The sequence below is a fragment of the Cherax quadricarinatus genome, chromosome 67 (assembly GCF_038502225.1).
Source record: "Cherax quadricarinatus isolate ZL_2023a chromosome 67, ASM3850222v1, whole genome shotgun sequence".
Lineage (NCBI taxonomy): Eukaryota > Metazoa > Arthropoda > Malacostraca > Decapoda > Parastacidae > Cherax > Cherax quadricarinatus.
Genome location: NC_091358.1, coordinates 15627206 through 15644554, shown reverse-complemented (window position 1 = coordinate 15644554; position 17349 = coordinate 15627206). Strand labels below are relative to the sequence as shown.

The window sequence follows — 17349 nt, the reverse complement described above, 5'->3', positions numbered from 1 at the left end:
AGCAATTTTATAAACTTGATTTAACTTCAGTTGTTTTACTCTGTCTTCAATATTCAGTATATCCAATTGTTGTAATTCATCCTGGCCTACATATTCTCTTGGTCCCAGGTCCAGGATGAATCTTACCATTTTGTTCTGAGTGATTTGCAGTTTATCTTTGTTTTTTGTTTTTGTTTTTTTTGTCAAGGCAGAGTACCATGGAGAGCAAGCGTAGTCCATATGACATTGTATAAGGGCTAGACATAGAGTCCTGCGAGCCTCAGTAGGTAGACACTGTGCTTGTCTGTAGAGGAACTTCAGTCTGACATTCGCTTTCTTCACCACACTGCTCCCTATCAGTTCTCCTGACATGCATGGGTCAAAGGGGATTCCCATATATTTTACTGAGGAAACTGAAGTGATGGGTTCCCCATTACACCGGACATTAAAATTATTTACTCTTCTCAGTTTGTTTCGTGCCAGAGAACATGGCTTCCGTTTTCCCGAGGTGTAACGATAGTTTGCTGTCTACTAACCATTTGCTGCAGGACTCCAGTTCCAGTGTTATTACATTAGCTATATCTTGTGGGTCTTTACCTGACACTAACATGAAGAGTTCTTGAACACATCTTCCCATATCAGTCTTGATAATTCAGCCTTAATAATGTTCCAACAACACTACAGTGATGAATAAATTGATACACAGTGATACACAAGTCCAGGAAAACAAGCGAAGATGGAGACGCAGAGTGCAGTGGCGGCGGCTGGAGAGTTTGTTTACGTGCAATCATCTGACGGCAGGAAACTTCCGGGAACAGCGGCCATCATAACTGCTACATCTCAGTGTATGCGCCATTCTCTTAAACCACTGAGAGTATTCAGGAGTGGGTACTCCAAGATAATATTTCTTCTGGCTGAGGGTGGAACTAACCGGAAATGCTCAGAGAACAGTGAGGGAGGTTTGTGGGTGGGATCAGCACACGTGGGCGTGAGGGAGTCACCACTGTGACAAGAAGACCCAGTAACCCCCCACGACTTGGTCGGGCATTCCGAGAAACACTGCAACCCCAGTTAAGTCATATTAAGCCTCCTTGACAGGAAAGGCTTTGACCAGATGAATAAAGAACGTGTAGGTACAACACAGATGCAGAAACGGCGTGCAGAACTGGCTAAGTCACTGGCTTAGAACAGGGTAGCTGGGTTGGCTTAGCATTCTGTAGACAGGAACATCTGAGAAGACAGCATTTACAGAGCCACATACAGCTACAGACTCGTAACAAGGCTGGCTTAACACTGGGTTACTGGTTTGCTTGTGTTTCCTTGCGTGTCTTCAGTGCATAAAATCTGGCAACTCTTGCCCGAGTAGAATTGCAAAAATACTAACAAAGCACTAGGAGACACCGCTGGCTTAGTTGGCAAGGCCGTTGACCGTTGAAGCTTGTGGTCAGGGAGTCAGTGCCAACCTGAGAGACTATGACGTAAGCAGTCCCACGTCACACCACCAAATTCACTGAAATTCGGAAGAATTATGCCACAGCTGTCACCAGATGTTGTGGATGGGGTTCGACAAACCTTGTGGAGGCATTTGGAGAAATACACAATATCTTCACACCGGTTTATTAGGAAGATGATGGTGAGGTGTGCTAGCGTGTCCTTCCAGCCTGGTGTCTACATCGTTACTCTGACCCGCTGATGGAGCTGGGGTTTAAGATAAGATTTTGTTCGGATGGTTTAACCCCGGAGGGTGCGGCCAGCAGTAACAGCCTCGTTGATCAGGCCCTGATCTACCGGGAGGCCTGGTCGTGGACCGGGCCGCTGGGGCGTTGATCCCTGGAATAACCTCCAGGTAGACCCAGAATAAATATTAAAATGGTATAAAATACCGACAGGTTGTTAGGTAAGACACACATGCAATAGTTAGGCATCTTTATTTCAAAACGTTTCGCCTACACAGTAGACTTCTTCAGTCGAGTACAGAAAAGTTGATATAAGTAGAAGAGACTTGAAGATGATGTAATCAGTCCATCACCCTTGAAGTTTTGAGGTGGTCAGTCCCTCAGTCTGTTGCATATGTGTCTTACCTAACAGACCCAGAATAACCCGAGAAAATCATTGCGTTATCGAGGACTGTTCTGTTTTCATTGGGGCCCCTTAAACTTGTTCCCCCAGGATGTGACTCACACTAGTCCACAAACACCCAGGTGCCTACTCGCTTGCTAGGTGAGCGGGGACAACAGGTGTAAGAAAACGTACAGGTCAGCGTCCTGACCTGCCGGTGACTCTAATAACCATCACAGTCTTGACCTGTAACACTAGTAACAGCCTCCTACTTATGTATGTAACATGGTATTGATAGAACACTTACGTAACACTTGGATCTCACACAAGTGCCACTCTAAGTGTTTCACGTGTGTTTTAGCAACTTGTTGGTATTGTACCATTAATGTATAATGTTATTGTTCAGATTATGAGAGGGGGAGGGGAAGAGTGGAGTGGATGAGATGAAGAGGGGAGGGTAAGCGGTGTAGGGGGAAGGTGTAAGGGGTATGGGGAGGGATAGGAGGGGTTGGGGAGGGGGGAAGATGGTTCATAGGAAGCACAAACTTCACTATCGATTTTGATAAGCTTGAAGAGATACTCAACAGCTGGTCGAGCAGGAGCAGCGACAGGTGGTTGGGATGGTAGTGGTGGTTGTGATGATAGTGGTAGTGGTGGTTGTGATGGTAGTGGTAGTGGTGGTTGTGATGGTAGTGGTGGTTGTGATGGTAGTGGTGACAGTGGTAGTGGTGGTTATGATGGTAGTGGTGACAGGTTGTGGTGGTGGTTGTGATGGTGGTAGTGATTCTTATGGTGATGGTTGCAGTGATGGTGGCTGTGGTGAGGGTTGTAGTAATGGTGGTGGTTGTAGCGAGGGCTGTGGTAATGATAGTGGTAGTGGTGGTGGTGGAAATGTTAAGGGTTGTGGTGGTGGTATTGATGGTTATTGTGGTGGTAGTCATTGTGGTTGTGGTGGTGGCAGTACTGGTGATGGCGCTAGTGGTAGTGATGGATGGTATCAGTAATGGTGTTGGTGGTGGTGGTAGTAGTAGTAATGTCAATAGTGATAGTGGAGGCAGTGATGATGGTGTAGTGGTAGTAATGATGGTGGTGGTGATGGTAGTAGTAGAGATGGCAGTGGTGATGTATCGTCAGTTTTTGCTCTTACCTGACAAGAGTGGAATCCAGTATGGCCCATCCACTTCAAGGTTCGAAGTGCTGTGCATTCACAGATGCTCTTTTGCATTCCACTGTTGTAATACATGGTTATTTGAGTTACTGTTACTTTCCTGTTACCTTGAACCAGTCTGGTCATTCTCCTCTGACTTCTCTCATTAACAAGACGTTTTTGTACATAGAACTTGATTTTGTTTTGTTTTTCACACCATTTTCTGTAATCTCGAGAAACTGTTGTATGTAAAAATTCCAGATCAACAGTTTCTGAGATACTCAGACCACCTTCTATGGCACCAACAATCATTCCACGGTCCAAGTCACTTACATCACATTTCTTCCTCATTCTGATGTTCATACTGAAGAACAACTGAACCTCTTGACCATGTCTGCATGTTTTTAGGCAGTGAGGTGCTGCTACATGATTTGCTGATTAGATATTTACATAGATGCGCAAGTGTACAGGTGTATATAATAATGTACACTGAGTGTATGTATGTGTATGTGTATACACGTATATGTAGTTGCAGGTATATTATATATATATATATATATATATATATATATATATATATATATATATATATATATATATATATATATATATATATATATATATATATATATATATATATATATATATATATATATATATATATATATATATATATATATATATATATATATATATATATATATATATATATATATATATATATGCAAAACAACCACTGTGAAAGAGTAGTGAAATTCCACTACTCTTTCACAGTGGTTGTTTTGCATATTTTAAAATCACCTGTTTACTGTGATCTTATTGCATACATATATATATATATATATATATATATATATATATATATATATATATATATATATATATATATATATATATATATATATATATATATATATGCCGAATAGGTAAACCTGGTCATTTAGCAAGAACTTATTTAAAATTAAGTCCTTTCTAAAATTTTCTCTTATACGTTTAAAGATATATTTTTCATATATGTTACTGTAAAAATTAATAATTTTGTACCACAAAAGAACCTAGAAAACTTTCCTAATCTTATTATAACAAGCGCAATTTAATTTAGCCTAATCCAACTAAATATATTTTAGATTTGTTTACAATAATTTAATAATAAACAAACACAATGAAATATATTTTTTTGGTAAGGTTCAAAATGATTTTTGCGAAATTATTGCATACACAAATTTTCGCTTGCCTTATTCAGCAAGAAGAGCATTGCTATTTAAGCCAAAATCGCAAGTTTTTATCCATCCGGCACATTATATATATATATATATATATATATATATATATATATATATATATATATATATATATATATATATATATATATATATATATACACAGTGGACCCTCGACTAACGCTATTAATCCGTTCCTGAGAGCTCATCGTTAGACAAAATAATCGTTAGTCAAGTTAATTTTCCCAATAAGAAATAATGGAAATCAAATTAATCCGTGCAAGACACCCAAAAGTATTGAAAAAACAAATTTTAACACATGAAATATTAATTTTAATACACACAAACTGAAGAAGAGATGCACAGTTACATGACACTTACCTTTATTGAAGATCTGGTGATGATTGATGGGATGGGAAGACGGGAGTGTGTTGATGGTCTTAGTGTTTAGAAGGGGAATCCCCTTCCATTAGGACTTGAGGTGGCAAGTCCTTTTTCGGGGTTACTTCCCTTCTTCTTTTAATGCCACTAGGACCAGCTTGAGAGTCACTGGACCTCTGTCGCACAACATATCTGCCCATAGAGGCCTGTACCTCCCGTTCCTTTATGACATTCCTAACGTGTTTCACAACATTGTCAGTGTCACCATTAAACACTTGTTCAGGTTTCAGTCCTTCACTGTCTATGTACTCCTTGAATTCCTGCACATATTTTTCAACTGGCAGCCTCACCATGCCTTATCACACTATGTATGCCACTACGATTCTTAAATCTCTCAAACCAACCTTTGCTGGTCTTAAATTCACTCACATCGCCACTAGTTGCTGGCATTTTTCTAATTAAATCGTCATGCAACTTCTTAGCCTTTTCACATATGATCGCTTGAGAGATGCTATCTCCTGCTATCTGTTTTTCGTTTATCCATACCAATAACAGTCTCTCAACATCTATCACTTGCGATCTCAGTTTCGAAAACATAGTTGCACCTTTGGCAAGAACAGCTTCCTTGATTGTCGTTTTCTTGGCCACAATAGTAGCGATGGTTGATTGGGGTTTTGTGTACAGCCTGGCCAGCTCGGAGACATGCACTCCACTTTCATACTTAGCAATGATCTCTTTCTTCATATCCATAGTAATTCTCACCCTTTTTGCTGTAGGGTTGGCACTAGAAGCTTTCTTGGGGCCCATGGTGACTTATTTTGCAGGTGCAATCACTAAAAAGGCTGTGATAATATGAAATGTTCCGATTGTATGCTTGGAAGCGACCGCGGTGGCTGGCTGGCTTGTAAACACTGGCCAGAAGTGGACGCGTCTCAGACGGAACGAATAGTGTTGGTCGAGTTTTTTAGCGCTAATCGAGGCAAAAATTTTGCGATAAAATGTATCGCTAGTCAGATTTATCGTTAATCGATGCCATCGCAGGTCGAGGGTCCACTGTATACATATATATATATATATATATATATATATATATATATATATATATATATATATATATATATATATATATATATATATATATATGTGTGTGTGTGTGTGTGTGTGTGTGTCGTGCCGAATATGTAAAACTGGTCAATTAGCAAGAACTCATTTAAAATTAAGTCCTTTCTAAAATTTTCTCTTATAGGTTTAAAGATATATTTTTTTCATTAATGTTGATGTAAAAATTTATAATTTTGCACCAAAAGGAACTTAGAAAACTTACCTAATCTTATTATAACAAGCGCAATTTATTATAGCCTAACCCAACTAAATATATTTTATATACGTTTACAATAATATAATACTAAACAAACGCAATCAAATATATTTTTTCGTTAGGTTCAGAATGATTTTGGCGAAATTATTGCATACACAAATTTTCACTTGTCCTATATGGCAAGATGAGCGTTGCTATTTAAGCCAAGATCGCAAGTTCTGCCTATTCGGCACGACATATATATATATATATATATATATATATATATATATATATATATATATATATATATATATATATATATATATATATATATATATATATATAAACATTATCTCTACGTCCACAGCAGGAGTCGAACCTGCTAACTCTGTATCAGAATTCACAGTACTTTGCCACGAGACTAGACGCGGGTCTAGTCTCGTGGTAAAGTACTGTGAACTCTGATACAGAGTTAGCAGGTTCGAGTCCTGCTGTGGACATAGAGACAATGTTTGTAAATAATTTCGCCTGTTTGCGAATTGTTAAGCATGTATATATATATATATATATATATATATATATATATATATATATATATATATATATATATATATATATATATATATATATATAATGTCGTGCCGAATATGTAAAACTGGTCAATTAGCAAGAACTCATTTACAATTAAGTCCTTTCTGAAATTTTCTCTTATACGTTGAAAGATATATTTTTTCATTAATGTTAATGTATTTTTTTTTAATTTTGCACCAGAAGAATCTTAGAAAACTTACCTAACCTTATTATAACAAGAGCAATTTATTTTAACCTAACCCAACTAAATATATTTTTAATACGTTTACAATAATTTAGTACTAAACAAACACAATCAAATATATTTTTTTCATTAGGTTCAGAATGATTTAGGCAAAATTATTGCATACACAAATTTTCACTTGTCCTATATGGCATGATGAGCGTTGCTATTTAAGCCAAGATCGCAAGTTCTGCTTATTCGGCACGACATTATATATATATATATATATATATATATATATATATATATATATATATATATATATATATATATATATATATATATGTATGTATATAAAAAGTTGAAAGTGAACGTAGATAAAAGTAAGGTGATGACGGTATCAAACGAGTTTGGTAAGGAAAAATTAGATATCAGATTGGAGGGAGGGAGTATGGAGGAAGTGAATGTGTTCAGATATTTGGGAGTAGTGTCGAGGAAAACCATAGAATTGACGAAGGAAAAAGGGCGGGTGGTGCGTTGAGGTATCTGTGGAGACAAAGAATATTATCCCTGGAGGTAAAGAAGAGTATGTCCGAGAGTATAGTGGTACCAACACTCTTATAGGAGTGTGAAGCATGGGTTGTGAATGTTGCAACGAGGAGGAGGCTGGAGGTAGTGGAGATGTCGTGTTTGAAGGCAATGTGTGATATAAATATTATGCAGATAATTCGTAATGTGGAGATTAGGAGGTGTGGAGTCACTAAAAGTATTTTTCAGAGGGCTGACGAGGGGTTAAGGTGGCTTGGTCATTTAGAGAGGATGGGGCAAAATAGAATGACTGAGAGGGTGTATAAATCTGTACTGGAAGGCGATTTAGGGGTCATTCTAGGAAAGGTTGGAGTGGGTAAAGGAGGTTTTGTATGCAAGGGACATACAGCAGGCATGTGTGAGAAAGTTAGATAGGAATGAGTGGTGACAAATGTTTTTTGTGACTTTGAGCTGTTGGTGTGTGATCAAGTAAATATTTTGTGAAAGGATTTAGGGCAACCGGTTAGCCGGACTTGAGTCCTGAAGATGGAAAGTTCATTCCTTGCACTCTAGAGGAAGGGTTTGGGATATTTGCTCTTTAGAGGGACATCTAAACCGTCATATCTGCGCGCTTCTGGCAAGACAGCGATAGTGTAAATAATGGTGAAAGTTTTTCTTTTTCTGGTCACCCTGCCTCACTGGGAGATGGCCAGCGTGTCTATATATATATATATATATATATATATATATATATATATATATATATATATATATATATATATATATATATATATATATATATATATTCACAATAATCTTTGGTCGAAGGAGACTCGAACCTTGGGACAAGCTCTAACCACCCAGCCACACTGGACCAATACCTTGGCGCCCAGCCATCGCTAGACTTTTTGATCCAAGGCAGCCAGCCTTCAGGCACGTGGCATTAGCTATGTCATCTAATCCCCTGCATGCATCGACCGACGAGAGAGTTTTACAAAGTTTAAAATTCACAGAACAGGCGAAATATTCACGAACAATAATCTCTGGTCGAAGAAGTCGTATTGGTCCAGTGTGGCTGGGTGGTTAGAACACTGCGTATCTTGTCCCAAGAGATTAGTGTTTGTGAATATTTTACCTGTTCTGCGAATTCTAAACACACACACACACACACACACACACACACACACACACACACACACACACACAATATGTCGTGCCGAATCGGTCTTATGGAAATATAAACACTTAAGCAGTATGTGATCCTTTATTGACAACGTTTCGCCAACACAGTGGGCTTTATCAAGTCATAAACAGATCTGCTTAACTTGATAAAGTCCACTGTGTGGGCGAAACGTTGTCAATAAAGGTTCACATTATACTGCTTAAGTGTTTATATTTCCATTGTGTCAGTATTTTATACCATTTATTTCCAATCCTTATTATGCTGGAATACACCGATTGGCCCCAACACAGCTAATTTAACCACATGATTTGCACAGTCCTCGTCATGCAAGTAACCTGTAGACCGCAGAGCTGCCAAGCTGGACTGTGTACACAAGTGAAACACAGTACTGAACTGGTCATTGTGAAGCTTACCCCTAATTCGAGAAATTGTTATAACATAAGAAAGAAGGAACACTGCAGCAGGACTACTGGTCCATGCGAGGCAGGTCCAAGTCACCCACCGGCCCAAGGCTCAGCGCTGATACAGTAATAATGTCATCTCTCCTGTTATATTTTTCTTTAGCAAAAATATACTGGTATTCAGTAATTCCAGCGCAAGTGAAGCAGACTCTCACTGTGTCGGACCTTGCCTGTTGCTGATTACTTATTCAGCAAATGCATCGCAAGACAGACCAGAAGCTTGATGAGCCAGTGAAGTGGAGAGGAGCAGAGAGTATTACAAGCTTCATGTACATAAAACACTCCAGGGAGAGATAACCATTACTGATATATTAGACTTCAGTTTGTGTATTAAGGAGTTGCACCTCTGTTGATTTCTGTCTTTACTCGATACTAGTAGAATGAACCATTCACTAGCAGTGCTGACGCCATAAATTGTGCAGAGAATTCAAGGTAAATAAAGTCACCAAATGTCAGAGTGGCTGACTCTTGCTGACGGCATCAGTTACCAAACAATAACAATGAAATACTTGGACGAGCAACTGAGAGGACAACAATATCAGTAACAAATAGTATCAGAGACGTGCAGTATCAGGTCGTGTAAGTTCGTACTACAGGTTGAATTGCAGGTCGTACTACAGGTCGTATTGCTGGTCGTAGTACAGATCGTATTGCTGGTTGTAGTACATGTCGTATTGCAGGTTGTACTGCAGATCGTATTACAGGTCATAATGCTGGTCGTAGTACAGGTCGTACCACAGGTATTGCAGGTCGTGCTGCACGTCGTATTGCAGGTCGTACTACAGGTTGTCTTGCTGGTCGTATTATAGGTCGCACTAGAGGTCTTATTGCTGGTCGTACTACACACCTACTTTGAACATAAAGTCAGGCATGGAATAGAGTGTACTCAGTAGAATAATTTGAACACGCCTTCCCGCCACCAGAATCTATGTAAATATTTACTTAAAACTCTGTAAAGACTTTAGGCCTAGACAAGTTAAGCCTAACATTCAGTTAAGTTTTAGAGAAGTGAAAAATGAGATCACTGACCACTACAGCTGTCATACATTGATACAGTAAGACAAATCTAAAAAGTTACTAGCTAGACAGAGGCAGGAGAGAGTCAGGTGGTCTGGGATATTCCTAGAAGCAAGGTAAGTTAGGTAACCCAAGTGTAAATATTAGGGATAGGATCATACCAAAACTTGTACCGATGTCGATACTCGATACCAACACTTTTCCTATGCATTTTTTAATTCATAATGACTATTTTCACTATATAATGAAATGGTTATTGCACAATGGATATTAAATAACGCAGGAAGGTGAATTTTTTTTTCAGATATCATTACTCATTACCTGGCCTGTTGTCAGTTACTAGTTGTCAAAGACGCTTGTCGATGTGTGTGTGTTCTTACCTATTTGTGGTTGCAGGGATCGAGTCACAGCTTCTGGCCCCCGTCTACACTGGTCACCACTAGGTCCAATCTCTCCCTGCTCCATGAGCTTTATTGTATCTCTTCTTAAAGCTTTTTATGGATCCTGCTTCCACTATATCGCTCTCCAGATTATTCCACTTCCTGACAACTCCGTGGCTGAAGAAAAGCTTCCTAACATCCCTGTGACTCATCTGTGTCTTCAACTTCAAGTTGTGACCCCTTGTTGCTGTGTCCCATCTCTGAAACATTCCGCCCCTATCCACATTGCCAATTCCTTTCAGTCTTTTGTATGTCCTTATCATGTCCCCCCTATCTCTCCTGCCCTCCAGTGTCATCAGGTCGATTTCCCTTAACCTTTCCTCTTAGGACATACCCCATAGCTCCGAGACTAGTCTCGTCGCAAACCTTTGCACTTTCTCTAATTTCTTGACGTGCTTGACCAGGTGTGGGTTCCATACTGGTGCTACATACTCCAATACGGGTCTGATGTACATGGTGTACAGAGTCTTGAACGTTTCCTTGCTAAGGGATCAAAATGCTACTGTTATGTTTTCCAGGCGCCCATATACTGCAGCAGTTATTTGGTTGATGTGCGCCTTTGAGATGGGCCCGATAATGTACTCCAAGATCCTCTTCCTTGAGTGAGGCTTGCAGTCTTTGTCCACCTAGCGTGTACTCTGTGGGCTTCTTTGACCTTCCCCAGTCTTACTGCTCCTGCCTACTTTCTGTACTTGACTGAAGCAGCCTATTGTGTAGGCGAAACGTTTCGGAATAAAGTTGCCTAACTGTTGCCCATGTGTCTTACCATCCTGTCGGTATTGTATACCATTTTGATATTCACTTCCACAGTCTTCATGACTTTGTACTTTGTGGGGTTAAACTCCAGGAGCCAGTTGTTGGACCAGGCTTGCAGCCTGTCCAGATCCCTTTGTAGTTGTACCTGATCCTGTTCCTCTTGAATTCTCCGCATTAGCTTCACGTCGTCTGCAAAAATGGACACATCTGAATCTATTCCTTCCGTCATGTCATTCACATATACCAAAAACAGCACTGGCCCTAGGACTGACCCTTCTGGAACCCCGCTCGTCACAGTTGCCCACTCTGATACCTCATTACGTATCATCACTCGTTTCCCTCCTGTCAGATATTCTCTGATCCATTCCAGTGCCTATCCTGTTATTTCTGCCTGTTCCTCTAGCTTTTTCACTAATCTCTTGTGTGGAACTATGTCAAAAGCCGCCTTAAAATCCAAGAAAATGCAGTCCACCCACCCCTCTCTTTCCTACCTTACGTCTGTCACGTTGTCGTAAAACTCCAGTAGGCTTGTGTGTGTGTGTGTGTGTGTGTGTGTGTGTGTGTGTGTGTGTGTGTGTGTGTGTGTGTGTGTGTGTGTGTGTGTGTGTGTGTATTACCATTTTGTTATAGGCACATGTCGATTAGACACTAGGCCTGTTGTATATGCGTGTGTGTGTGTGTGTGTTTGTGTGTGTGTGTGTGTGTGTGTGTGTGTGTGTGTGTGTGTGTGTGTGTCTGTGAGGGAGTGTGTGTGTGTGTGAGGGAGTATGTGTGTGTGTGTGTGTGTGTGAGGGAGTGTGTGTGTGTGTGTGTGTGTGTGTGTGTGTGTGTGTGTGTGTGTGTGTGTGTGTGTGTGTACTCACCTAATTGTGGTTGCAGGGGTCGAGACTCAGCTCCTGGCCCCGCCTCTTCACTGATCGCTACTGGGTCCTCTCTCTCTCTGCTTCCTGAGCTTTGTCATACCTCTTCTTAAAACTATGTATGGTTCCTGCCTCCACTACTTCACTTGCTAGGCTATTCCACTTGCTGACAACTCTATGACTGAAGAAATACTTCCTAACGTCCCTGTGACTCGTCTGAGTCTTCAGCTTCCAGTTGTAACCCCTTGTCCCTGTGCCCCCTCTCTGGAACATCCTATCTCTGTCCACCTTGTCTATTCCCCCCAGTATCTTGTATGTCGTTATCATGTCTCCCCTGACCCTTCTGTCCTCCAGTGTCGTCAGTCCGATTTCCCTTAACCTTTCCTCGTACGACATTCCCTTGAGCTCTGGGACTAGCCTTGTTGCAAACCTTTGTACTTTCTCTAACTTCTTGACGTGCTTGACCAGGTGTGGGTTCCAGACTGGTGCTGCATACTCCAGTATGGGCCTAACATACACAATGTACAGTGTCTTGAACGATTCCTTATTAAGGTATCGGAACGCTATTCTCAGGTTTGCCAGGCGCCCGTATGCTGCAGCAGTTATTTGGTTGATGTGTGCCTCCGGTGATGTGCTCGGTTATGGTCACCCCAAGGTCTTTCTCCCTGAGTGAGGTCTGTAGTCTTTGTCCACCTAGCCTATACTCTGTCTGCGGTCTTCTTTGCCCCTCCCCAATCTTCATGACTTTGCATTTGGCTGGATTGAATTCGAGAAGCCAGTTACTGGACCACATGTCCAGCCTGTCCAGGTCTCTTTTGCAGTCCTGCCTCATCCTCGTCCGATTTAATTCTTCTCATCAACTTCACGTCATCTGCGAACAGGGACACTTCAGAGTCTATTCCTTCCATCATGTCGTTCACATATATCAAAAATAGCACTGGTCCTAGAACTGACCCCTGTGGGACCCCGCTCGTAACAGGCGCCCACTGTGATACCTCTTCACGTACCATGACTCGTTGCTGCCTCCCTGTCAGGTATTCCCTTATCCATTGCAGTGTGTGTGTGTGTGTGTGTGTGTGTGTGTGTGTGTGTGTGTGTGTGTGTGTGTGTGTGTGTGTGTGTGTGTGTGTGTGTGTGTGTGTGTGTGTAACTCTCACAATCATGAGGTAGAGTGTTAATTTTGACATTTTTATGCACACAAGTAATATTAATATTAAAAAAGTATCGTCTGATATCGGCCGGGTTTTAACCGATACATACCGATATTTTGGCACATCATTAGTAAACATGCATTATGGTGTCGACCGAGCCATGGCAGCTACAACAGCAAGAATGACACTGCTATACTCAGGCAAAGTTTGTTGGTGTTACTGTGACGTCAACGTCAGGTGTAGTTTACCGGTATATACACAGATAACTAGAAGCTTACGACGACGTTTCAGTCCGACCCGGACCGAAACGTCGTAACCCGAAACGTCGTGCGGTTATTTGTGTGTTGCTCTTTACAGATCTCATTAATTGCAACATTAACTACAAGCTCTTAAAACCCTCTTCCTTCAGCAAGACAGCGCAAGTGGAGCTCTAGCTCAAGGACCTTTACTGTCAGTCATTGTACTCAGAAAAGCTATTATGAACACCTGTATCTATAAAAGATCAACTGGATGGAATTATAGCCGTACATACCTTTGATGCGTTTCGTGAGTCTACTCCCGGAGCCCGGCCATGGGCCAGGCTCGTCTGGGGATGTCTGCAGACACACACACACACACACACACACACACACACACACACACACACACACACACACACACACACACACACACGCACGCACGCACGCGCGCACACACAAACTGAGCCTGACTCGGGAAGCACACATCAACAAGTTAACTGCTGCAGCATATGGGCGCCTGACAAACCTGAGAACAGCGTTCCGATGCCTTAGTAAGGAATCGTTCAAGACACTGTACACTGTGTACGTCAGGCTCATACTGGAGTATGTAGCACCAGTTTGGAACCCACACCTAGTAAAGCACGTCAAGAAATTAGAGAAAGTGCAAAGGTTTGCGACAAGGTTAGTTCCGGAGCTCAGGGGAATGTCCTAGGAAGAAAGGTTGAGGGAAACCGGCCTGACGACACTGGAGGACAGGAGGGTTAGAGGAGACATGATAACGACATACAAAATACTGCGTGAAATAGACAAGGTGGACAGACAGGATGTTCCAGAGAGGTGACACAGAAACAAGGGGTCACACTAGGAAGTCGAAGACCCAGATGAGTCAAAGGGATGTTAGGAAGTATTTCTTCAGTCAGTGAGTAGTCAGAAAGTGGAATAGTCTAGCAAGTGAAGTAGTGGAGGCAGGAACCATACATAGCTTTAAGATTAAGTATGATAAAGCTCATGGAGCAGGGAGAGAGAGGACCTAGTAGCACTCAGTGAAGAGGAGGGGCCAGGAGCTGAGTATCGACCCCTGCAACCACAATTAGGTGAGTACACACACGCGCGCGCGCGCGCACACACACACACGCAGATGACGTGAAGTTAACGAGAAGAATTAAATCGGACGAGGATGAGGCAGGACTGCAAAGAGACCTGGACAGGCTGGACATGTGGTCCAGTAACTGGCTTCTCGAATTCAATCCAGCCAAATGCAAAGTCATGAAGATTGGGGAGGGGCAAAGAAGACCGCAGACAGAGCTAGGTGGACAAAGACTACAGACCTCACTCAGGGAGAAAGACCTTGGGGTGACCATAACACCGAGCACATCACAGGAGGCACAAATCAACCAAATAACTGCTGCAGCATACGGGCGCCTGGCAAACCTGAGAATAGCGTTCCGATACCTTAATAAGGAATCGTTCAAGACACTGTACACTGTGTATGTTAGGCCCATACTGGAGTATGCAGCACCAGTCTGGAACCCACACCTGGTCAAGCACGTCAAGAAGTTAGAGAAAGTACAAAGGTTTGCAACAAGGCTAGTCCCAGAGCTCAAGGGAATGTCGTACGAGGAAAGGTTAAGGGAAATCGGACTGACGACACTGGAGGACAGAAGGGTCAGGGGAGACATGATAACGACATACAAGATACTGCGGGGAATAGACAAGGTGGACAGAGATAGGATGTTCCAGAGAGGGGACACAGGGACAAGGGGTCACAACTGGAAGCTGAAGACTCAGACGAGTCACAGGGATGTTAGGAAGTATTTCTTCAGTCATAGAGTTGTCAGCAAGTGGAATAGCCTAACAAGTGAAGTAGTGGAGGCAGGAACCATACATAGTTTTAAGAAGAGGTATGACAAAGCTCAGGAAGCAGAGAGAGGGAGGACCCAGTAGCGATCAGTGAAGAGGCGGGGCCAGGAGCTGAGTCTCAACCCCTGCAACCACAATTAGGTGAGTACAATTAGGTGAGTACACACACACACACACACACACACACACACACACACACACACACACACACACACACACACACACACACACACGAGATCTTGGGGTGAGTATAACACCAGGCACATCTCCTGAAGCGCACATCAACCAAATAACTGCTGCAGCATATGGGCGCCTAGCTAACCTCAAAACAGCATTCCGACATCTTAATAAGGAATCATTCAGGACCCTGTACACCGTGTACATTAGGCCCACATTGGAGTATGCGGCACCAGTTTGGAACCCACACCTAGCCAAGCACGTAAAGAAACTAGAGAAAGTGCAAAGGTTTGCAACAAGACTAGTCCCAGAGCTAAGAGGTATGTCCTACGAGGAGAGGTTAAGGGAAATCAACCTGACGACACTGTAGGACAGGAGAGATAGGGGGGACATGATAACGACATACAAAATACTGAGAGGAATTGACAAGGTGGACAAAGACAGGATGTTCCAGAGATTGGACACAGTTTGTAGATGAATGGTTCAGAGAACCGACATGTTGATAAATTAGACACATGTGCAACTCTTGGGTATCTTTATTGAGGAAACGTTTCGCCACACAGTGGCTTCATCAGTCCATACAAAGGAGAATCTTGAAGAACAGGAGGAGAATGAGGTAATCAGTCCATCAATCTTGAGTAGATTGATGGACTGATGATGGACTCAAGATTGATGGACTGAACACATCGACTCAAGGTTGAGGGACTGATTACCTCATTCTCCTCCTGTTCTTCAAGTTTCTCCTACGTATGGACTGATGAAGCCACTGTGTGGCGAAACGTTTCCTCAATAAAGATACCCAAGAGTTGCACATGTGTCTAATTTATCAACATTGGACACAGTAACAAGGGGACACAGTTGGAAGTTGAAGACACAGATGAATCACAGAGATGTTAGGAAGTATTTCTTCAGCCACATAGTAGTCAGGAAGTGGAATAGTTTGGGAAGCGAAGTAGTGGAGGCAGGATCCATACATAGCTTTAAGCAGAGGTATGATAAAGCTCACGGTTCAGGGAGAGTGACCTAGTAGCGACCAGTGAAGAGGCGGGACCAGGATCTTGGACTCGACCCCTGCAACCTCAACTAGGTGAGTACACACACACGACATGGCGGAAGGAATAGACTCTGAAGTGTCCCTGTTTGCAGATGGCGTGAAGTTGATGAGAAGAATTCATTCGATCGAAGACCAGGCAGAACTACAAAGGGATCTGGACAGGCTGCAGACCTGGTCCAGCAATTGGCTCCTGGACTTCAACCCCACCAAGTGCAAAGTCATGAAGATTGGGGAAGGGCAAAGAAGACCGCAGACGGAGTACAGTTTAGGGGCCAGAGACTACAAACCTCACTCAAGGAAAAAGATCTTGGGGTGAGTATAACACCAGGCACATCTCCTGAAGCGCACATCAACCAAATAACTGCTGCAGCATATGGGCGCCTAGCAAACCTCAGAACAGCATTCCGATATCTTAATAAGGAATCGTTCAGGACCCTGTACACCGTGTACATTAGGCCCATATTGGAGTATGCGGCACCAGTTTGGAACCCACACCTAGCCAAGCACGTAAAGAAACTAGAGAAAGTGCAAAGGTTTGCAACAAGACTAGTCCCAGAGCTAAGAGGTATGTCCTACGAGGAGAGGTTAAGGGAAATCAACCTGACGACACTGGAGGACAGGAGAGATAGGGGGGACATGATAACGACGTACAAAATACTGAGAGGAATTGACAAGGTGGACAAAGACAGGATGTTCCAGAGATTGGACACAGTAACAAGGGGACACAGTTGGAAGCTGAAGACACAGATGAATCACAGGGATGTTAGGAAGTATTTCTTCAGCC

At 42.1% G+C, this 17349-nt stretch overlaps 1 protein-coding gene across 8 annotated transcripts in view; it reads left to right on the top strand.

Annotated features, from left to right (window-relative positions):
* The window catches only part of LOC128699669 (serine-rich adhesin for platelets-like), a 1564428-nt gene that overhangs the window by 284048 nt on the left and 1263031 nt on the right, over positions 1–17349 (top strand). The gene's annotated exons all lie outside the window — the stretch shown is intronic.